This window comes from Miscanthus floridulus, chromosome 9 (assembly GCF_019320115.1).
Source record: "Miscanthus floridulus cultivar M001 chromosome 9, ASM1932011v1, whole genome shotgun sequence".
NCBI lineage: Eukaryota > Viridiplantae > Streptophyta > Magnoliopsida > Poales > Poaceae > Miscanthus > Miscanthus floridulus.
In genome coordinates, this window is record NC_089588.1 from 57530841 (window position 1) to 57555099 (window position 24259).

General features: G+C 47.9%; 2 pseudogenes; one reads left to right on the forward strand and one right to left on the reverse strand.

The window, feature by feature from the left end:
• Window positions 1–7699: 7699 nt before the first annotated feature.
• LOC136479966 (O-methyltransferase ZRP4-like) lies at window positions 7700–23166 on the forward strand (annotated as a pseudogene).
• LOC136483860 (protein NRT1/ PTR FAMILY 5.10-like) lies at window positions 9118–11052 on the reverse strand (annotated as a pseudogene).
• Window positions 23167–24259: the final 1093 nt, after the last annotated feature.

Sequence of the window (24259 nt, forward strand, 5' to 3'; positions counted from 1 at the left end):
TGAGGTGGTCCTGGGTGTGAACCTGTGATGGGAGGAGCCCGAGGTGGAGGTGCTATGGTGGCTTGGTAAATGGAAACCCTGATGAAGACATTCTAGCTTGGTCATCCCTAAGGACTTACTAGTACTCAGATTCACCGGGAAGCCTTACGTACCACTCGCCCTACATGGTGCGGGACGACCGGACTACTTGGTAGGATATTGCCACTACTGCTAGGTTGATAGCGGCCAGTGTAAGGAGGTACGGGGCGCGGAGGATTTCCCCCACACCCTTCCAAGACTTCATGGAGACCTTGTGGACCCGGCTCATGACTCACAGTTTCAGCCACCCCAGACTAGACTTGGGGTGTACCAGGGCTGAATGGTAGAGTGGCATTATCCTAGGCTAGCAAGCGGCCGGAATCAGCCCAGTTGACGACGGTCAGCGAGGAAGGCGGATCTGGTGGTTATGTAAAACCTCTGCAGAGTGTATGGTTGATCGATCGATACATGTGCCGACTTGTCGGCTATGGACCTTTCCTGGGTTTCGCTTAAACTAGATAGTGAGATGAGTCCTTCTCTTCTTCCCCCGTGAGAGAGTGTCGGTCGTAGCCAGGGGCTACGGGCCATGAGACAGTGCCGAGAGGGTGTTGGCCTGTCGACTGAGCGATGGTATGGTGATGATATGGAGATGGTGGTGTATCGATCCCTGGATCAAAACCTGGCTCTGGACGGGAATGGGATGCGTGTGGGAATGGTGTTAAAACTTGACCAACTATTATTATATACTTGATATGCTAAAACATAGGAACCCCCAGCTTTATAGGTTTCTTTTGATTATATCCAACTTGCATCCAATTTCTACAAAGCATTGCTCATAGGGTGGGAGTGGCTAGTACAAATTGTACTGATAAATTTTGGCACATAGGTTCTGCTGAGGAGTATAGCTCCGAGGAGTTTGACGGTTGAGGGGTTCGTTCCTACGCTCGAGTTTTGGCGATCTTATCTCCAAGCTGTTCTGGATGAATGCTACCTTTGATTCCGCCATTGCGGCGATGTAATAATTTATGTAATTCCGCACTTTATGTACTCTGATTTTATCGTTGTATGGATATGGTATTCGACTGGAATTTGGGTAGTATGATCTACAACGGTCATACTACACTTCGACGCTGTGGTTTTCCCTTCGCGGAAATCAGGTCGTTTCACAATCTATTTGTGATTCTTGTCAAATGGCCAAGAGCCATCAGCTTCCGTATCCAAAATCCACTAGTATTTCTTCTGCCCCTTTGCAGTTTGTGTTTTCCGATGTTTGGGGTCCTGCTCCTGATTTTGTGGGTAGAAACAAATACTATGTCAGTTTCATTGATGATTATAGTAAATTCACCTGGATTTATTTACTCAAGTATAAATCCGAAGTCTTTCAAAAATTCCATGATTTCCAGCAACTTGTTGAGAGACAATTTAATAGAAAAATTATAGCTGTTCAAACAGACTGGGGTGGAGAATATGAGAAACTAAATTCTTTCTTTACCAAAATTGGTATTTCTCATCATGTTTCATGTCCTCATGCTCATCAACAAAATGGATCAGCAGAGCGTAAACCTCGCCATATAGTCGAAGTGGGTCTAGCTATCCTTGCTAATGCTTGCATGCCTCTAAATTTTTGGGACAAGGCCTTTATCACTGCTGTCTTTCTTATTAATAGAACCCCTAGCAAGGTTATACATTTTGCTACACCTTTTGAGCACTTGTATAATCAACAGCCTGATTATTCATCTCTTCGTGTTTTTGGCTGTGCTTGCTGGCCTAACCTTCGACCCTATAATTCTAGAAAACTTGAGTTTCGCTCAAAGCGTTGTGTCTTTCTTGGATATAGTAACCTACATAAAGGTTACAAATGCCTCGACATCTCCACTGGCCGAGTCTATATTTCTCGAGATGTTGTCTTTGATGAAGAAATATTTCCCTTTAAGGACCTACATCCTAATGCTGGAGCATGGCTTCGTTCTGAGATTCTATTGTTACCCTCTTCCTTGCGCGATAATTTTGGGGATGAACAATTAGATGACCACTTAACTAATGTTCCGGTTAATTTGCCACAAAATTTGGATAACAATGACAGTTTCCTACTGACAAATGATGCTGAGATGGTACAGGTACAGAATTTTCCAGGAGCTATACCACCCGAGGTGGATTCGTCCTTGTCCGCACCAAGAGCGCCTGCTGCGACGACGTCTTCTCCTTGCTTCGTGCGCGAGCAAGAAACGTGTCTTGCTGCTGTGCTGAGCCATGGGGAGGAGACAGCTGCCCCATCCGAAGTCTCCGTGCATGCCACGAACGAGAGGACAGCTCAACGGTGGAAGACCAAACTCAGCATCCTGCATCTACTCAATTCCCAACAACCGGATCATCTGTGGAGCCAACTCCGGAGGCTTCTGTGCAACATAGGCCTGTCACACGACTTCAGCATGGGATTAGACAACCAAAAATCAGAACTGATGGCACAATCAGGTATGGCTGTTTTACTAGTACGGGTGAACCCCAAAATCTAGAAGAAGCTTTAAACGATAAAAGGTGGAAAGCGGCTATGGATACTGAATATCATGCACTCATGGAGAATAAAACTTGGCATCTAGTTCCTCCGGAGAAGGGTAGAAATATAATTGATTGCAAATGGGTTTATAAAATCAAAAGAAAGGCTGATGGTACAATAGATAGGTACTTCCCTCCGTTTGTGTTTACTTGTCAGCAACTTTTTACTGTAGCAAATTTGATCATCTGTTTTTTCTTCTAAAAAAATCTTAAATACTTCAATGTATATAACACTAATGAAGTATGTTCAATAAAGAATCATATATGTGAAAACTTGATGTATCTAAAAATCTTTTGCAGAAAAAACGTATGGGCAAAATTGCTACAGTAAAATTTCGGTGACAAGTAAACGAAAACGGAGGTAGTACAAAGCTCGTCTAGTTGCAAAAGGTTTTAAGCAGCGATATAGTATTGACTATGAAGACACATTTAGTCCAGTAGTGAAGGCTACCACTATCAGGATGGTGTTGTCTATTGCAGTTTCTAACGGGTGGTCACTTCGCCAATTAGATGTTCAGAATGCGTTTCTTCATGGCATTCTAGAGGAGGAAGTTTATATGAGACAACCTTCAGGGTATGAGAAGCAGTCTATGTCACAGTATGTATGCAAATTAGATAAGGCTTTATATGGTCTAAAACAGGCACCCAGAGCTTGGTACTCTCAGCTGAGTCAGAAATTACAAGATATTGGTTTCCAAGCATCAAAGGCTGATACTTCTTTATTCTTCTATAAGAAAGGTGATATTACAATATTTTTGTAATATATGTTGACGATATTATAGTCACAAGTTCATCATCAGATGCTGTGGATGCACTTATCCAAGATTTGAAGAAGGATTTCACATTGAAGGATCTAGGGGATCTACATTATTTTATGGGCATTGAAGTAAACAAGGTATCTGATGGTATTTTATTGTCACAAGAAAAATATGCATCGGATATAATCAAACGTGTGAACATGCAACACTGCAAATCAGTTAGCACTCCGTTATCTACTTCTGAAAAACTCTCGGCCCAAGATGGAGAATTACTCGGACCAGCGGATGTCACACGTTTTCGCAGTATTGTTGGAGCACTACAGTATCTTACTTTGACTAGGCCTGATATATCTTTTTCGGTCAACAAAGTTTGTCAATTTCTACATTCTCCCACTACCTCGCACTGGTCAGCAGTTAAAAGAATTTTGAGATATCTCAAGTTTACAGTAAGTACTGGTCTAAAGATAAAAAGATCAAACTCTATACTTGTTAGTGCTTTTTTCTGATGCGGATGGGCAGGATGTGTGGATGATCGTCGTTCTACTAGTGGCTTTGCAGTTTTCTTAGGATCTAATCTAATATCCTGGAGTTCAAGAAAGCAAGCGACAGTATCACGATCTAGTACAGAGGCAGAATATAAGGCTATGGCAAATGCAACAGCTGAGGTTATCTGGATTCAAACTCTCTTGTGAGAGTTAGGCATAAAAAGTCCACCGGTAGCACGCCTTTGGTGTGATAATATTGGAGCGACATATCTTTCGGCAAATCTAGTGTTCCATGCTAGAACAAAGCATATTGAGGTGGACTATCATTTTGTCAGAGAACGGGTAGCTCAAGGACTATTGGATATTCGACTTATATCTACAAATGATCAAGTTGCAGATGGATTCACCAAGTCTCTCACTACTCAGAAACTTCGAAATTTTCGGCACAATCTTAACTTATGTAAGTTATGATTGAGAGGGGCTGTTAAGATACTTAAATATATTGTAATCACTGTGACGAGATTGACTTGCACTGGTTTATGATATATAAGGTTGTAGAATATATTGTTATACTTTTAGGAGGATAATTTCCTTGTAAATAGGATCTAGACTTTTCTATTACCGGCAAGCAATCTCGGCAACATCTTGTAAACCTCGTCAGGGGTGTTTTCCTGGCCTATATTAACATGCAGGCGGGCACGGCAAAGGTGCGACGCTTCAATACCTGGAATTCTCACACGGAGCACTTCATTTGGGAGCTGGAAAATGAAGGTGCATTGGTGGTTTCTCTGAACTTGTGAAAGGGTTAGCTAAGGCCCGTCCTGTAAAGTTCACGGCCTGAAGCAATGATGTAGTAGCAAGTAGGATCAGAATTCAGAACTAACCAGCGACAATCACGCTCCAGCTTCTGAAGCGTAGCTGTAATCTTTTGTTGATGTTCAGGACTGAGAGCTAGATTGTCTTCTAACTACTGTCACGTTTTAACACTGAAGACGTTACTGTGCCTGCAACCTTAACCTAAGATGTATCATGCATCGAGTGGTGTTGCTACTCTACTATGAAAGGTCTAGCTAAAGAATTATGTTTCTGTGTCCTGTACTGCTGTTTGCGTTGTGTTTTTAAGCTCTACTACATGCATCTTACCTGCTCTAATAGATTTTCTGCTCCAGAGATACAGTTGTATAAAATGTAAATCTAAATGCCTTCTGCAATGGTTTTAAACTCCAAAATTTTTATAAACTGACCTGAAGTATGAAGTGCCGTTCATTCGCATATTCAAGAAAGCCACGTATATGTATGGACACTTCATACATATAGAGTGCTCTAGTTATTAAATAAGACTTGGACGTGTCGCGTCCAATGCAATCCAATCCAATCAGTGCACTGCCTTCAGGGAGCAGGGACAGGAGTTGCTTTCTCGAGTTACACGTTCCTGATGTTTCTGAAGTCTGAGCCGTATCTGTCAAAATCTGGCATGTTCGCTTGAACTTATTAGCCGACTTATTAGTTAGAATCTATAATATTTTTTTCTCACAACAAATCAGCTTTAGCTTCAATCGACTTATCAACCGGCTTTAATACCAGCCGGTTCTCACGCAGAAACTGGAAAGGTGCACGCCCATGTGCAAAATGGGTGCAGAGCCGGAATAGACGAGATCCTGACCGAACTTTGGCCAATAGCCCAACTGTCACATTGGCATGATCCGGCACGGCACCCCAAGCATGAGGACTGGAGGAGCAGGGAACTCAAAAGTGTGATAAGAGTGACACTGCAGTACGTAAGTGTGTAGTGCTGTGACATGTCCGACTGTCCTGGACTCTTGGTCAGAGCAGGGGACATTCATTCATGTTGCTTTGGCCCCGTTTAGTTCCAACCCAAAAACCAAAAATTTTCAAGATTTTCTGTCACATCGAATCTTACGGCACATGCATGGAGTATTAAATATAGACGAAAAAAAAACTAATTGCACAGTTCATCGAGAAATCGCGAGACGAATCTTTTAAGCCTAAATAGTCCATAATTGGACAATTTTGGCCAAATAACAACGAAAATGCTACAGTAGCCAAAAGCCAAAAATTTTCGGAACTAAACGCGCCCTTTCTCGATTTACACGTGACTGGGTGCGAAACCGATCGATTTGGTTCGTTCACTAGCGCGATATGTGACATCCATCTGATGATCCATTGGTCCGATTAAGCGAAGAAAGAAATACCTACCGAGCGCGACATCGTTAAAATCATTTCCATGGTACGTATGGCTAGCTGAGGTGACACTGACACAGATGGCCCACCGGTTACAATATCTAGCTTGCCACTTGCCAGGCATGGAAAAGCGAAGAATGGACGGATTTTGTCATAGTTAACTAAGCACGTGGTTCTGAGTCGATTCGTGTCACACCTGCTGCTGCTGCTGCTGCTGCTGCTGCTACAGAATGTATAAGCCTAAAAAGATCGGTTAGGATGAACCCTCTCTTATTTTCATTTTTACAATTTATTACGGAAACAATACATTAATTTCTACCCTATCATTGTAATCAACACATTGAAAGAAAATATTGACAAAAATAATTAGTATTTAACCCATTGTTGATGCAAACTTAATCCCTTTCAAAAAACAAACTAAAATAATTAACTAACATAATAATTCTAGATCTAATCTAATCATGGATCCAAACCGTCACTATTTAAAAACTAAACAATAAACCATTAAAATCAAAGACATGGCCACTAAAGAAGAGTATGATCTTATTCCCCTACTAAATTCAACCTAAGACCTTCAAAGGTTTTTGTCTAATTTCATTTATAGTTGCCTCAAGCATGCAAAGAGAGAGAAAAAGGAGAATCTAATTAGAAGTAATCTAGCACTAAACCTTCAAAAAGATGTTAGAAATGACATGTACTTACCTTCTAGGCTCCTCCTTTAAAGAAATTAAGAACAAAACCTCGCCTCTTAGATTTGCAATTTTTGGGAAGTTGTTGAAGCTCACCTCGCTTTCTCCTGAGGCTACTATTCTGTCCCAAGGAGGAAGAAAGGGGGGCTATTATTTATATTGTAGATGGTTTACAAAGGCACCTCTACATTAGAGCTGCCTCTGAAAATAGTACTTTAGAGGCGACCGGCTCACCTCTGGAAAATGTATTTATAGAAGTGTCTGATTTGATTGTAGCCGATGGTGGGCTCTGTAAAGGTGGCTCGCAATTGAGCTGCCTATATAAAAAAACAGCTCTACAAATTATTTGTATAGTATTGCAAAATCAAAATTGGGAAGACTGGGAATGGGAAAGAAAATGAGATTCACGGGGTAACAAAAACAAATCAATTAGAATGAAGCATGTCGATATTGTCCGGGATCTGAAACACTTAGGGCCCGTTCGGTTAGGGCTTTTTCTAGCAGGAATGGTTCCCGGTGAAGATCTGGCTATACAAATTACACGGTCATTCCCGGTAGGATTGGTTCCCGGGCTTGAATCCCCTGGAACCGAACGGAGCCTTAAGGAGAACACCAACACATAGAACCAAGAACATGACTCCACATGCTGAAGTAAGAAATACCTGCTGAGTGTGACATCTTAAGCTGATTTTCATGGTACAGTTTATTAGGTGTTGAGATGACACAGATGGGCCACCAGTTGCCATATCTTGCTCACCGGTATGGAAAAGCGAAAAGTGGACAGACTTTGTCATAGTTGTAATCCACTTGTCTCAATTCAGGTGGTAGATGTTTTGCACTATGAATAGAGATCAAGGCAAAAGTACAGTGCTACGCTACTTTCAAACATAAGCCTATATATAGAGATGTAGCTAGCCTAGTAGCCTACATGTCCTCCTATATATCCAACACAGCTATAATAAGCTAATAACAAAGCAACCGACACCGCTACGCCATGGGGTCCATCACGGAGCAACACTTCGCTGATCAACAGGCCTTGCTCGACGCTCAGCTCGAGCTCTGGCACAGCACATTCGCCTTCATCAAGTCCATGGCGTTCAAGTCCGCGCTGGAGCTCGGCATCGCCGACGCCATCCATTGCCATGGCGGCACTGCCACCCTCACCCAGATAGCCACCAAGGCCGCGCTCCACCCGTCCAAGACACCATGCCTGCGCAGGCTCATGCGCGTCCTCACAGTCGCCGGCATCTTCAGCATCGCCAAGAACTCGTCTGACGACGACGGTGACCACGTCTACGGCCTCACTCCAGCATCTCGACTTCTTGTCGGCTCATCACAGAATCTGACTCCAACGCTGGGCCTGATCCTGAACAACATCTTCGTGTCCCCATTCCTCGATCTTGGCACGTGGTTCGAGCACGAGCTGCCGGCGACAGACCTGCTTCTCTTCGAGTTGTCCCATGGGAAGAACGTGTGGGACGTCGTCGGCCACGATCCGTCCATGAGCCAGCTCTTCAACGCTGGCATGGTCGCGGACACCCGCTTCCTTATGGACATCGCCATCAAGGAGTGCGGTGGCGTCTTCCAGGGGATAAGCTCCCTGGTCGACGTTGGCGGGCGCCATGGTGCGGCGGCGCAGGCCATCTCAGTGGCGTTCCCTGGCATAGAGTGCACCGTGCTGGATCTTGCACACGTCGTCGCCACCGCTCCCGATTGCGCCGGGCTCAGTTTCCTTGCTGGTGACATGTTTGAGGCAATTCCACCAGCGAATGCAGTCTTCCTCAAGGTATTTCTTCTACTTCTAGTTAGTTTCACATTTTGTTTGATATGGACATGCATTTTGTTTTGTTGTGACAGGTGAGGTGACTGCCTTGATTAGTCCTTTTGTTGTTGTATAGCTTATGTGGTAGGTCGAATATTCAATCGTAATTCAGCCCAAGAGTTTACAGGACCTGGTCCTCAGGTGGAACCTTCGTATTAATTAAAGAGTTAAATATACCAGAGGTCCATTAACTTGTGAGGAGGTTTTGGTTAGTTCCATCAACTTCTAAAGTGGTTTTTTAGGTCCATAAACTTTGTACGCCGTATCACCTGGGTCCATACCTCTCCACGTTAGCTTCTCGTGCTGACGTGACATGATGCCGTGGCCATGCAGGCCAGCCGCAGCCCCGCGGGCGCGCGAGCAGAAGCCGGTGGACGGCGCCGCGCCACCCCACTTTGGAAGCTTGTATCTCTCCAACCAGGCCGAATTAGACTTTGGCACTTTAAGTAAAGTTGGAGATCTCGCGTAGCTCTACAACATTTGTTACTACCTCTTGTGCCAAAACTAAACGGATTCAGAGTTAAGAGGAGACAAAGATTGATGTTTCCCTGTATTTTTGCGGTAGTATTGCATGAATACATAGCGCGGCCTCAGGGACGACGGCGGCTGCGGCTGCGACCTGCTGCTGCTGGTCTTGCGACGCGCGAGACGATGACGAACGCGGCCAACTCCACGGCGCAGAGCCCGGCGAGCAGCCAGTAGAAGTAGTCGAGGTGCGCGTGGTTGAGGTTGTTGGAGAACCAGCTCGCCCCGCTCTTCTTGGTGGCTCCGTGGATGGCGGAGATGATGAAGCTGCTGAACAGGTGGCCTACGCCGAAGATGCTGAGGAAGAAGGCCAACCCGAGGCTGCGCAGCACGTCGGGACCTGGTCGTAGAAGAACTCCTGCAAGCCGATCATGGCGAACACGTCCGAGAGCCCGAACAACACGTACTGCGGCACCATCCACCACAGGCTCATCGGCAGCGCCGCCTTGGGCTGGTCCACGAGCCCGGCGTCCCTCGCCACGCCGAGCCGCCGTATCTCCACCAGCGCCGCCACGACCATGGCAACCAGTGCCAGGATGAGCCCCGTGCCGATCCGCTGCAGCATGGTGATGCCGGACGACAGGCGCGTGAGCCGCCGCGCCAGGGGCACGAACGCGCGGTCGTTGACCGGGATGAAGACCATGATGGTCACGCTGATGAACGTCTGAAGCGCCGGCGGCGACACGCGCAGCGCCGGGCCGATCCGCCGGTCCAGCGTCGCGGCCTGCTTCGTGAAGAACGTGGACGACTGCGAGAAGATCACGACATAGATGATGGACGTCGCCCAGATAAGGAACAGGCGCAGCACGCCTTTCACTTCTTCTCGGTGCCCGGCGTCGTCGCTCGCAAGAGTGCTGCCAAGATGATCAAACAACTTTCGTTAACTCACTAGTGTCCCTCGACCTTGAGAACCAAACGTCGACAAAAACAGGTAGCGAATTACCCATCATACTCGCTCGATTTGGAGCGTTTGACGAGCGCAACGAAAGCTCTGGCGAGGCGAGCAAAGGGGCTCGATTCGGTGGCCGTGTAGTAGCGGTAATTCCTGGTGCCGAGCAAGAACATAAGGAGCGCGAAGACCATGACGAGGCAGGGGATGCCGAAGCTGAGGCCCCAGCCGACGTTGTCCTGGATGTAGCTGGACACCATGGTGGTGACGGCGGTGCCGGAGCACATGCCGAAGTACCACCAGTTGAAAAAGGAGCTCCTGGACACGGACTCCTTGGGGTCGTTCTGGTCGAACTGGTCCGCGCCGAACGCCTGCGCGCAGGGCTTGTGCCCGGCCTCGGCGAGCGCCACCAGGTACAGGGAGACGTAGAAGACGGCCACTGGCACGGGGGACGGGGAGCACGCCAGCGATCTGGAGGCGCAGCTGCTGCAGCCATCATGGTGGAACGCCAGGAGCGCGGAGACGGTCAGCATGCCCATGCTCTGGAGTGAAGCGAAACAGGTCGGGCGAAATCCACGAGCCCAGCTGAGGTGGACGCACTTTTTATGCGAAAGCGCGCGCGGTCTCGCCCAAATGGGAGACGTCAAAAGGCAACGATCCGGGCATGCAGGGCAGGGGAGAGAATCGGGAGTGCAGAGAAAGAGGAGCTCACCACGACGAAGAGAAGGGAGGCGAGGACGATGGTGCGGTACCGCCCGAGCCAGGCGTCGGCCACGCACGCCATCAACAGCGGCAGCATGGTCGCCACCCCGCTCCACGCGTTGATCGCGGCCGCCGCCAGGAGCAGGACCAACAGCAGCAGGTCGCAGCCGCAGCCACCGTCGTCCCTGAGGCCGCGCTCTGTATTCATGCAATACTACCACAAAAATATATGGAAACATCAATCTTTGTCCCCACTTAACTCCGAATCCGTTTAGTTTTGGCACAAGAGGTAGTAACAAATGTTGTAGAGCTACGCGAGATCTCCAACTTTGCTTAAAGTGCCAAAGTCTAATTCGCTCTGGTTGGAGAGATACAAGCTTCCAAAATGGGGTGGCGTGGCGCCGTCCATCGGCTTCTGGGTGCGAGGCTGCGGCTGGCCTGCATGGCCACGGCATCATGCCACGTCAGTACGAGAAGCCAACGTGGAGAGGTATGGACCTAGGTGATACGGCGTACAAAGTTTATGGACCCAAAAAGCTACTTTGGAAGTTGATAGATCTAACCGAAACCTCCTCACAAGTTAATGGACATCTGGTGCATTTAACTCTTAATTAAATATGAAAAGTTTATGAGATGTGACTTCAACACAGTTTATGGAAAAAAATATGTTCAAGTAGTTTTCAACCTTAAGTGACATGACTTCTAGAAACCGTACTAGAAACTGATAGTTCATACTTCATACGGAACATATATAAGAAGTATTGGAGGTAGGTGCTCACTGGTAGAGAACAGAGCTTTACTCCCGGTGAGGAACCCCCTCTAGTTCCGATTCCCCACCCAGGAGTAAGCATCCGGGACTAAAGGGGGTCCTTTAGTCCCGGGTCAGGAACCAGGATTAAAGGAGGACCTTTAGTCCCGGTGGGTAACACCAATCGGGACTAAAGGTGCCTCCTGACATGCCACGATGGCCGGCACCTTTAGTCCCGGTTGGTAATACGAACCGGGACTAAAGGTCTTTTTCTTTTTTCTTTTCTTTTCATTTTTTTTTGTTTTCTTTTCAAAATAGGTTTTCGAAGTCGTATTGTACGCTGCTAATTATATATTTATACGCGCGTATAGTATGTTTCGGTTCAAGCACAATGAACGTATTAAATCACACAATTCAAGCATAGAAATATATATATATATATATATATATATATATATATATATATATATATATATATATATATGCATGCATGCATCATATATATATTTACATGCATGCATGCATATGTGTATTTTACATTATATTATTTCATGTGCATATATTACAAAAGATTGCATTACAGTTGTTGTGACATAACAAGTTTCCTCTCATCCTCTAGCTTGGCTTCAATGGCAGTGTTGGGTCGAAGTAGAACTCGCCCTTGGAATCGATGACCTGCTCATTAAAAAATCCGGCTATAGACTCTTGAATTGCTTTGATTTGGTCTTGCCGTATGACCTTTTCCTCCAACCATCGAGTCTACAGGTTTGAATTAAAAGAAAATAAATTAATATATGTATATATATATATATATATATATATATATATATATATATATATATATATATATATATATATATATAAAGACATAGTAACACAATCAATAATAATAATTAAATGAATATATAGTGTATTTTTAACGTACTTTGAGTCTCTCTGTAGGAGTTCTTTGGGAGACCACCTTGATAAACTTGCAAACATAGTAACCACAGTAGTTGTTCTCCTGTTCCTGCCTCAGACACCACTTTACGAGAAAAAGATTTGTCATCCAATCTGGTGATCCGGTGAAAGCTATATGTTTAATTAATAAAGATGATGCGATTCAGGGGACCACCGTCGCGTTTGTTTGCCTCAGCCGCACGTAACAAAGAATGCACGCCATCAATAAACTCTTGGGAGCGGCGATCAACATTATATATCCAATGACGGCTCATCTGCATTACATGACATAAATATCATATTAAAACCTAGATCATAATTAATTATTTATACAACATGCGTGCCACCACAAAAGATACAAATTTATGAAAGCATCGCTACAATGTAGATAATTCCAACTACCACTAAAAGAACTAAAGCTAAAATACATTTCAGGAGCACAAGGATTTCGCGACCAATCTCAACTAAAACAGACAGATCCCCCGATTGTGCAACATCTTTGGGCTTCTTCGGCTGGATCACTGCCTCATTAGCCGCCGTATCTACCTGTTGTGCAAGATATTTTTGCACGAGTTCAACATACTCTTCCTCCCAGTAGAAGCCTGAACATCGTCCACTGCCATCCCACTGAAATTAAAACAAAAAATTAGAACTTTAATCACAACCATCATGAAAATAGGTATAAACTAACCATAATCATTAAATACGATAAAATAACTCACATTGCGATCCGGACACTTGTAGAAGATACGATCCTTGTTGGGACCCTCCTTCTTCACTCGGTACTCCATCACAATCTTCGTCTCATCACGACACTTGCCGCATGGAATGAGAGGGAGGCCCGGCCTAAGTCGTTTTGGAAACCCATGAGAGGCCGAGGACCCTGAAGCAGTTGCCATCTACTCTCTATACTCATTTTTTAATACACTATAAATTTCTCCTTTTATAAACAAATAAAATTAAGAAACTATAAAATTATCTAGATCTTTATACTCATTTTTTAATACATTATAGCTCAAAAATATGTTTTAATAAATAACCATCCGTACTAGTTGACCTTGCTTACGTGATCATCTCGGCGAGCATTTCTCCACCGGACGGCACCGTACTTCGTCAAGGAAGAGCTCCGATTCTACGAGGAAGGGAACACGGTCTTCCACGACCGTTGTCGCTCTCTCTCATAGAATCAAAGCTCCTCCTTGATATCCGTTACCGCTCGGCAGAGAACATGATCGCTGAGATGAACACGGTCCGCAAGTTCAACTAGTACGGATTTTCTATAATTTTCTAACTATTTTCTAAGTTTATATTTATATAGTGAATAAATAACCATCCGTACTAGTTGACCTTGCTTACGTGATCATCTCGGCGAGCATTTCTTCACCGGACGGCACCGTACTTGGTCAAGGAAGAGCTCCGATTCTACGAGGAAGGGAACACGGTCTTCCACGACCGTTGTCGCTCTCCCTCGTAGAATCAAAGCTCCTCCTTGACGTCCGTTACCGCTCGGCAGAGAACATGCTCGCTGAGCTGAACACGGTCCGCAAGTTCAACTAGTACGGATTTGCTATAATTTTCTAACTATTTTCTAAGTTTATATTTATATATACTTTAACCTTCTTTCATGTAAATATGCAAGCTTGAAGTGATTTTGAGCTCAAATTGCTTACAAATGAAAAAAACCACAATAAAGAACCATAAATATATATAGTGAACAAAATGGCATAAGAAAATGGTGAAAAATGAGAGTATGAGATTGGTAACCTTTACAACTGAAGAATCGACGGAGGAATCGAAGAAATCGACGGAGGAATCGAAGAATGGATGGAGGAACAATGGAGGGAGGGAGGAAGCAAGAACACTAGTGCAGTGAGCTTCAAAATGTGTTGAGCTCGGGCTCGGGGAGGAAGAAGGAGACGGCCGATATATAAAGGGAGAACATTTAGTCCCGGTTGGTGGATCCAACCGGGAATAAAGGTAACTTTCCAACCCCGGGCGCAGCCACGGCCCGGGAGTAGACGTTTACTCCCGGTTGGATCCACCGACCGGGAGTAAATCAACCGGGACTAAAAGTCCCTGCCACCTCTGTCTGGCGCAGTAGCCGTTGGGCAGGGACCTTTAGTCCCGGTTGGAGCCTCCAACCGGGACTAAAGGTATTTCTAGTCCCGGGGGCAAAAAATTCCGGGACTAGAGCCCATTTTGGCCGAGGATCAAAGGTCTGTTCTCTACTAGTGCGCTATAGTAGTCTATATTCTGTATAGTATCTCTGATTTAATGTTAAGGAACCGCTAACCAGGAATAACACTGCCTCTTGATTTCTTATTTCAGTGGATTATGCACGATTAGGGTGACTCTGAGTGTGTCACGATATTAAGGAACTGCAAGAAAGCTGTACCACCACGAGATGCAGGCGGCAAGGTGATCATAGTAGATACTGTGGTTGGTGCAGGGCCTCCAAATCTTAAGAATAGGGAGACACAGGTCATGTCTGATCTCTTCTTCATGATTGTCAACGGCACTCAGAGAGATGAGCAAGAATGGAGGAATATCATCTTTAAAGCTGGTTTCAGTGACTACAAGATTATACCAGTTTTAGGTGTTCGATCAATCATCGAGCTATACCCCTGGAATATCAGTGACTACAAGATCTATATATATATATATATATATATATATATATATATATATATATATATATATATATATATATATATATATATATAAGCGTTGAACCATTGTTGTGTCACTAAACGAAAGGAGATCATGGTTTTGTTCAAATGACAGTGATCCGCGACCCATGTTATTTGAGTCTCACGATATCTTTACCCATACAAGTGATCCTCAGTTCCTCACATGTATGGGTCGTGTCTAGGGAGTTGGTCACCAAGCTGGTGAGCGTTGAAGCATACTGCTCGGCACTCGGCAGGCCACCAATTGGTCGTATGTCTCCTAGCTGGGCAACCTTAGCTGGAACGAGTTTCTAGGCAAGGGAACCAAGTACTATAGCGAGGTGTCATCGCCCCACTGAATGGATTTAAAAATAGTTTACAATTTCAAATACAAAATCATTAGTAACTTTTTATTATTTTGTAAAAAATAATTAAATCTATCATTGTCGGCGTGGGCAAAATTTTGTGGTCGTGGTGCAACGCACGAGTATTTATCTAGTGAATAAATAAAATAATGAACGGATCATATATCAACTATGTTCGTTCAGATCGAACACAGGTGAAATCACGAAGGAAACACAAAAAAAAAAGTGCAGCAGCTTCGTTTCATTCCCCTAGCTCCCTCGTCAGGGATCGATAGATAAACAACCACGGCCACGGGATGTTTCTACAGTTGAGATGAGAGGAGCACCCCACTCTCACTATGATTTATGCTATATTAATAGTTGCGGAGAGGTTATAGGGAAACGAATTGAACACACGTACGTACCAATCAGTGAATGAAGTCGCGCTCGCGCCTCGATCGACGCAGGAGATGTTCTCGATCTGGCGGCGGGCGGCAGCCCCCGACGGCGAGCAGAGGTGACGGAGGCCTCAGGCACGAACCGAGGAGGCACAGCGGATGGGTCGGAACTGGCGGTGGCGAACGAGGTGCACGACATGACGTACCTGGTGCAGGGACACGGTGCTTCAACGAGGTCCTGCCACCCCCAGTGATAGGCAAGGCTGCAAATGAGGGCCGGACGATTTGCGGTACACCTAAAAAGCTCCTAAGGGAATCGTCCACCGGCAGAGCGACTCCATGATCCCGTCCTGAGATCGGATTGCTCCTGTAAAAGCGCTCCTACCTTGCATGCCCACATGCACTATAATAGGTGCACTGCAGGAGAGACGGTGCAGGGACATCCTCACCACTGTTAATCAGTCTACATGCACAATAATAGGTGCACTGATAAATTTGCCCTCAAGATCATGTGCTCACATCCTCACCACTGTTGGATGTGCATGGAAATAGGTGCAGGAGAGAGGCAATGGGGGCAGTTCGGCTGGTAAGAAAACCAGCCGGTTGTCACTGTGCACGGATGGTTTTCACTGTTCACTTTTTCACAAATTCCTTCAGATTTATCCAGATTCCTTCAAATTCCTCCCAGCGAACTGGGCCAATATGATGGGACATGGGAGCACATGCTCCTGAGGCAAAAAAAAAAAGTGTTCGTATTGTATATGCCCTAAGGCTTGTTTGGGGAGTTTTTGGCAGCTTTTGCTTCTCCAAAAGAACTTGAAAAGCTGGAAGCCCCCTCTCCCCAAACAGGGTAGCTAGCTTCATCAAGTTGACAAAAGATTCAAAAGTCGCACTTTGTACTATAAGCTGAGAAGCTCCCTTAGAGCAGCTTCCTGAGCTTTTTTTAGAAAGCTTCTCTCACTAGCACAATTAACATTAATGCAGGCGGTCAAAAATGAATTTGGGAGGCGACAGGCGAGCAACCGTCCGCCTCCCGACCAACGTCTGTGTTAATCACGATCAATAGAGGCGGTGCTCGGTGCCCACCTCTGTTAATCGATTTAAAAATTAAAAAAGCACCGAGCCCAATGCTGAACCCATGCAGAGTCCGCCATCGAGCCCAACTAAGCCCAATGTCTAGATCCGCCGCCGGCGGCAGCGGCCTTGCCCCGCTGGACCCCTTACAGATCTAGGACTCACCACCGCACAGGGCTAGCTCCGCCGCGCTCCTCGCTGGGTCCACGTAGGGACCGCTCCTGCGCATGGATGCACCATCGCCACTTGAGGTGGTGGCCGCGCCCCGCGCGCCGCCATCAGAGGAGGGCCTCACCCCGCGCTCTGCCGTCAGAAGAGGGGCCTCGCTCCGCGCGCCACCGCCGAAAGAGGGGCCTTGCCCCGCGTGCCACTACAGGAGGTGCCGCCGAGGGAGGGGAGAGAAGGGGTGACGGGATTTGATCGGGAGAGGACGGGAGAGAAGGGGGCGATGAGATTGGAGAAGTGAGGAAGACACCAAAAGAAACCATAACTCGCAGTATATATAAGCCCGGTAGAAGGCCATAGATATGGGCTTGGTTGGGCCTCAGGCATATTAACAGAGGCGGGCCTCTTAAGTGATTGGCCTCTAAAAATGGCCCCCATTTCATACGCAAACCTCTTAAGAGGCCCACCTCTGTTAATTGATTTTGGGAGACAGATATTTTGTGGCCCCCTTCGTAAATAAATCGACCACGTCCATATATAAATCCTCATGTATTTTAGGAGACAAGTAGATTTTGTAACCACCTCCGTTAATGTTTGGGCCTTGTCTCGCAAAATCTTTTATGTAGTAGTGTCTAGGAGGTGCTTTTGGAAAAGCTACAGCTCCGTAGGGCCTAATATGAAATGATTTTTAGGGTTAGTCAAAAACATTTCCAGAAGCAGTTTTTAAAACCGACACTACGCCATCACTCATAAAGATACGCTATTGTAGTGTCAGGCTTTTGTTAGCCGCTCTAGAAATGCAGGGTGGCGGTTTCCTTAAAAGATATTCACCCCTGAAAATATGATTTTTAGAGGTTGCTTAAGACAACCACTCCTTGACTCAACTGTCACTGAAAAAGCATTTTCAAGGGCAGTTGCTTAAGACAACCACCTCTAAAAATGCATTTTCAGTCAAGACAACCGACCTTGAAAATAGATTCTCATGGGCCGTTGGCCTAAGATAACCGCCCTAGGAAATGTGTTTCTAGGGACGAACTGCTTTAAAGAACCATCCCTAAAAATTAATTTCCAGTGGTGGCTTGCCTAAAATGAACCATAACTAGAAATACTTTTAAATTTAACTCCCTTTGGTTTTCAAACAAAGCATATGCGAGTTTAAAGACACATGATAGCCGTAGCAACGATGTCAAGGGCATGGGCTATTTTTAGTCTAAGAGCGACATATACATCGATCATTCTATTCTATGGGCGATATGTATATATAGGCTGTCATTCAAGTAGGTCTAAGCTTCTTGCTTGATTTTATTATAGGAACATGGAATATCCTTTTTAGGCACATAAACTTGCAGCGAAGGTGACTAAACATCTATTTTTATAGACTGATTCATAAGTTGGTCAAAAGTCGATTGTGACTTCACCTCTTTGCTGAAAATCTTAATCTTGTTAGTCCTCCAAGTTCCAACCTATAGATGTTTTGTCTTGAAGGTGTGTGAGGGTCTTTGATCCACCTTATCAGGGTCGATTTGAGAAATGAACCTTGCTATTTTTTGTTGTCCAGTACCTTTGGACAATAGTAGTAACATTTTATTTTTGCATGGCAATACTTTTTGGTAAAAGTTTTTTCATTTCCTCCTTAAATCAGCAAATATATTCATTTGTTACTACCATTGATCGTCCGGCACCTTTGTAGTAGATTGATTTGCTTTCGTCCTAGTGGAGTCGGCAAAAAGTGTGTTGACGCTAAATCCGCTCACACACCAACAATGGCTTGATCGTCTGGGCTGCACATGACTGAGATAGGCAGTGGAGGGAGGTCCAAAGGGCGAGTCCGATTAGCAGCCCAGCGAGGCAGCACTCGTTCTTCATCCGGAAGGCTCATGAATGCCTCTCAGGAAGACCCATCAGGGGGGAGCACAGCAGGGTGATCTAGGATAGGCAAGGCCACCTAGAACACTGGAAAATCTTGTTGGAAGACGTGCTGGACAACAAGGTGGTTGGAAGAGGTTGAGGTACAAGAAAAGGTGAAAATATTATTTGATTGTGATCAATTAGATAGATGGATCACTTAATAGACCATGATTTTCTCATATAAATAGAGGGCTGATTTTATCCCAGGAAAACCTATTGCACATGTAGTTTACAAGTTTCACACTAGATCAAAAGAGTTCCAATAGGAAAATCTTTACAAGTTTCGCTAAAACTGGCTCATGACGTTTCCAAAACCGGTCTGAGCTGGTTTTTCCTAGATGTTTGCGAATCTGAACAAATTTAGCTCTTTTTGATCGTGTTTGATTTTTGAGTCCATCTTCCATTTTTGTCGGTGTTTCGAGTAAATACCAACTAGTAAGTTTGTATTTGTTGCGCGTTGGGCTCGGATGGTGTGCTAAAAGACACAAGGTTTATACTGGTTCGGGCAAAATGTCCCTACGTCCAGTTTGCTGCTGCTGCTCATGTTATTAGCACTGAAAGGTTCGTAGTAGGAGGTACAAACGGTTGAGAGAGGGACAGGTCCCAAGTCTCTGATGGAAAGGTTGAAAGGGCACTGAGAGCTTGGTTGCTGCTCAGCTGTGTGTTATGTGATGCGTGGTGTGTTGAATTGTTCCGTCCCCTTAGTGGGGTGCCCTGTCCTCCCTTTTATAGATCAAGGAGGAGCAGGGATTACAGATGAGAGAAAGAGGAAAAACCAGAGGCAGAGAAGGTCCTTCGAAGGTGTCGGGTCCTCCTTTTCCTTTGAGCCTGCCCTGCTGACACGACAGATGGTGCTAGGGATAGCACATTCGCTGATCCTGATAGGGCCATACTCTGGCTTCATTCAGCAAGTGGTCACGTCCCATCCCACTCCGGCGGGCGGCGCGGCGCGCCAGGGTGCCAAGCCGCGACCCTACGGGGAGTAGATAGCGTAAAGGCCCCACGTTTGTTACTGTAGATGACATGAGTTTCCTCCTGGACCGTAATGGTTGTCGTATGCTTCCGTCAGGATTCATGTCCGAGGACAAATGCCGGCGCCCATAACACTGTAGGACAAATGTCGACGCCCACAACACTGTTTGGCTCTGACATGCCTGGAAGGGCTTAAAGCGCCCGTCTGGTCATATCCTGATGGTACTTTCCTGCAGGTGTGCAGGGTATGGTCCTCGGTATTGCGGTTGACTTGAGTGCCCCGTCTTATCTGCGCGCGTAGTTATGAAGGAGCAGTGCACAGACGTCGAGCGAGGCGGAGCTAGCCTCAAACATCGGGCGAGGCAGGGCCAGCCCTCGGACGTCGGGTGAGGAAGAGCCTACCTTCAGACGTCGGGCGAGGCGGACCCTGCCCTCAGACATCGGGCAAGGCGGACCCAGCCCTCGGACGTCGGGCGAGGCGGAGCCTGCCCTCAGATGTCGGGCAAGGCAGAGCCAGCCCTCAGTCGTCGGGTGAGGCGGAGTCTGCCCCTAGACGTTGGGTGAGGCGGAGTCCAACCCTCGGGGGTTGGCCGAGGCGAAGCCAGCCCTTGGACATCAGGCAAGGCGGAGTCTGCCCCCAGACGTCAGGTGAGGCGGAGTTTAGCCTTCGGAGGTCGAGCGAGGCAGAGCCAGCCCTCGAACGTCGGGCGAGGCGGAGTCTGCCCCGAGACATCGGGCGAGGTGGAGCTAGCCCTCAGGGGTCGGGCGAGGCGGAGCCAACCTTTGGTCGTTGGGCAAGAAGTGTAGTTGCGTTCTTGTCTGTTCGAAAGCATCAACGTTTGATGGTTATTAGGTCCTCCCATTTAGGTACCTCAGAATTCAGTCCTCGACAGTAGCCCCCGAGCCCCCGAGTGATTCGGATAGAATCACCCGGGGGGTGATTTGACTTGCTAGTGGGTGCGCGCGAGCGCACCCGATGGGTGTACCCCGTGAGCCTCCGGGTGATTCGGATAGAATCGCTCGGGGGGTATTTCGATTCGCTAGAGGTTGCGCGCGAGCGCACCCGATGGGTGTAGCCCCCGAGCCCCTAGGTGATTCGGATAGAATCGCCTAGGGGGTATTTTGGTTTGCCAGAGGGTGCATGCGAGCGCACCCGTTGGGTGTAGCCCCCGAGCCCCTGGGTGATTCGGATAGAATCGTTTGGGGGGTATTTTGATTCACCAGAAGGTGCACGCGAGCGCACCCATCGGGTGTAGCCCCCGAGACCTCGGGTGATTTGGATAGAATCACACGGGGGGTAATTCGGACCCTTCACGGGTATGGCTATGAGATTTGGTGTTTTGATAACTGGATAGTTTGATTGGAGTCCTGGTATCCCATTCACGGGGATCTAGCAAGAGTCAACCTGGCTGAGACTCAATCGTGGGTCGAGATACTTGTGGCACTCGTGTGCCTGGGTTTTGGCCGCTCGCGGGCCCATCCTTCATCGTAAGGCTGCCTTGGGACGGTCGTCGAAACTGTTGATGGGCCAGCCCTCGAACTCCTGGGCTGAGGCAGGCTGGAGGAACGCTTTTTTGACTCGTATCCTTTTGTTGGTAAAGAGTCCTGGTCTACCCGAGAAGGCAAAACGTCTAGCACGACTTTGGTGGGAAAGGATAGGGATTGGGGGCACATATCCCATGTGGTGACGTGGTGGCGAATCGTGGCAGGCGTAGAGATCCAGGTGGACGGTTGCCTTCCTTGCATTCGTCGCCCCTATAAAACCAAAGGGTTCGCCCCCAGGGTTTCGTACATTGCCTCCTTGCCTTTGCATCTACACCTTCCGCCACACATCACCTAAGCCTCCCGCATCCGCATCTCAGTCATCATCAAGTTCGCATCCATCCACCCCAATCATTTAATGGAGCCATGGTGTAGATTCGATGTCACCCTCCAGCGCCTGGAGGGCCTTGTTTGCCGCGGCCTTCTTTGCGCGCGGACTGCCATCGAGGAGTGGCAGTTGCCCAGCAATGAGGACGCACCGTCGCCGCTCGAAGGCTACATTGTGTCCTTCGCTCACTTCCACGAGAAGGGATTCACCACCCCCGCCCACAAGTTCCTTAGGGGGTTGCTGCATTACTACAGGTGGAGCTGCAGCACCTTACTCCTAATGGGATCCAGCATATTGCGGCGTTTGTCGCCCTATGTGAGGGGTTCTTGGGGATTAGTCCCCACTTCGACCTATGGTGGTATTTCTTCGCCGTCACCCTCCTGAAGAAGCGAGAGAAGAGGCAAGAGCTGAGCATGCTGATGGGATGCGCCGGCATTCAGCTGCGCAACAACCGGGTAAATGAATACCCGCCGATGCGTCTGTCGACCTCCAACAAGGGGTGGCATTCGCATTGGTTCTACGTCAAGGACGACGTAGCCACCCCCTTGCTAGTGTTCACCAGGCGCCTCATCGAAGAGGTCCCAGAATCATGGAGGATGCGGGGGGGGGGGGGGGGGGGGGGGGGTCCCCGGATAAAGACAAGAAGAAAATCCAGGACCATCTCGCCGCCATCCGAATTCTAAAGGACAGGGGCATGAATAGGTCAGGGATCATCGGTGTCTACCATACACAGAGAGTGGTGCCGCTGATGAGGCGCGCGCTTCCCCTGCACATGATGGCGCCCGGAGCATCACTCGATGGGACGACGCTCGCCGAGGGCGTGCTCTCCCCCTTCGAAGTGGCGCATCGTATCAAGGAGGCAATGGAGCCTTCGTGGGACAGCGTCGACGCCGTTCTTGATTTTGTGTATCCGATGCCAGGGCATCCCCCAATACATCTGGAACCGGGGGACATTGACTTCGTAAGTTCTCTTTCCCCGTGCCTCCCTTTTAATTGAACTCCCGACCCCTTGATGCTGATATTGAGATAGGGGGACCAGCCGAAGAGACTTGTCTTTATGGATTGCCAGGCCCCACTGCCAAAGGACCCGCTCATTGTGGTGGCGAATCGCACCACAACCAAGTGGCAGAAGAAGGCCAAGGAGGACGAGAGGAGGAAAAAGCAACAGAAGTTGTGGGCATGGGAGCGAGGAGAGGAGAGGAGACAGGCAGTGATGACGATGATGAGGATGACGAGGTAGTTACCGACACTGAGTGGGATGACCTGGTGAGCGAGGATACGCTGACAGGTATGTACTCATCCGTGCAGGGGCCTTTCTCGTTCCATGCAGGGGAAGCATGTCCGCGGGGCCGGAAGAGATGGACCAAACCATCGATTTGCCCCAGGAGATAGCAGGAGCAGGCAGGTCTGCTGCCGCACCCGAGGTGCCGGCATAGGGGGGTGGCCCTATTGCCGCGCCTCAAGAGCTATCAGGCGTGAGCGGATCTATCGCAACGCCCACGGTATCGGTGGAGGGGGGGGGGGGGCTCCACTGCCGCGCCCCTAGACGCGAGGGAGGTGGGTCCCTCTGTCCAGGAGCAGGGGGTGAGCTCAAAATGGTCCCACCCCGATGAGGCAGAGCAGGGGCCTAGGGGTTCATCCCCCAAACGTCTCCATCGCCCAACAGCGCCAACGTAAGTCACCAACTTCTCTGTTTTCTCTATTTTTCTCTGTTTTTCTCTGTTTTCATCGTGACTCATGCCTTTTGTTTCTTCTACAGTGTTGGGAGATGGGTCAGATGGGGCACTTCTTTAGCACTGGCGCCCAAGAAGAGCATCACCATTCAGGCAAGGCGGGATCCGTCACCTGACGTCGCTCCCGTTTCGAGCGAGAGCGGAGCTGGTGTCACAGCCTCATTGGTCGGTCAGGCGCCACCTACGGCGGTGCCCATGCCCTTAGTGGGTCAAGCTGTCAGCGAGGCCGAGGGAGCACCCTAAGAGGTCACCGAGCACCCAGCGACGGAAGCGATTTCGCTGCCGATGTCGGAGCAGTCGGAGCTGCCGGCCGTACTCATTGTGTCGACCACGGCAGGCGTGGCATAGTCGGACAAGGTCCCGCCGATGGAGGCGGAGGTGATGGTGGCTATGATGGATGGGTCGTAGCTAGAAGCTATGGTGGCAGCGCCAGAGGCAGTGGCACATCCTGTGCTATCGGTGACCCTAGAGACGACGCCCATCGTGGGTAGGACGGAGGGGGTCATGGCTGAGGCACCCCTGGACACCGCGGCGGTTGCTGAGGAGACTGGTAGGGAGTTGTCCCTAGTCCTGACATCGAAGGGCCACCACCCGCCCACATGGGATGAGCCCCTGCTCCGGTGGGTGAGTTCACGGGACCCGTCGTCGGAACTCTTCACCCTCAACGATGCCGCCGAGGGCATGGAGCGGGAGAGTCTCAACGAGGGGATCATGGCCGCGCTGGCAGCTCTAAGCCAGGCCAGGGGCGCCCTGCGAGACATCATCGTTTCCACCGGCCATGTATTCACTTAGTCTT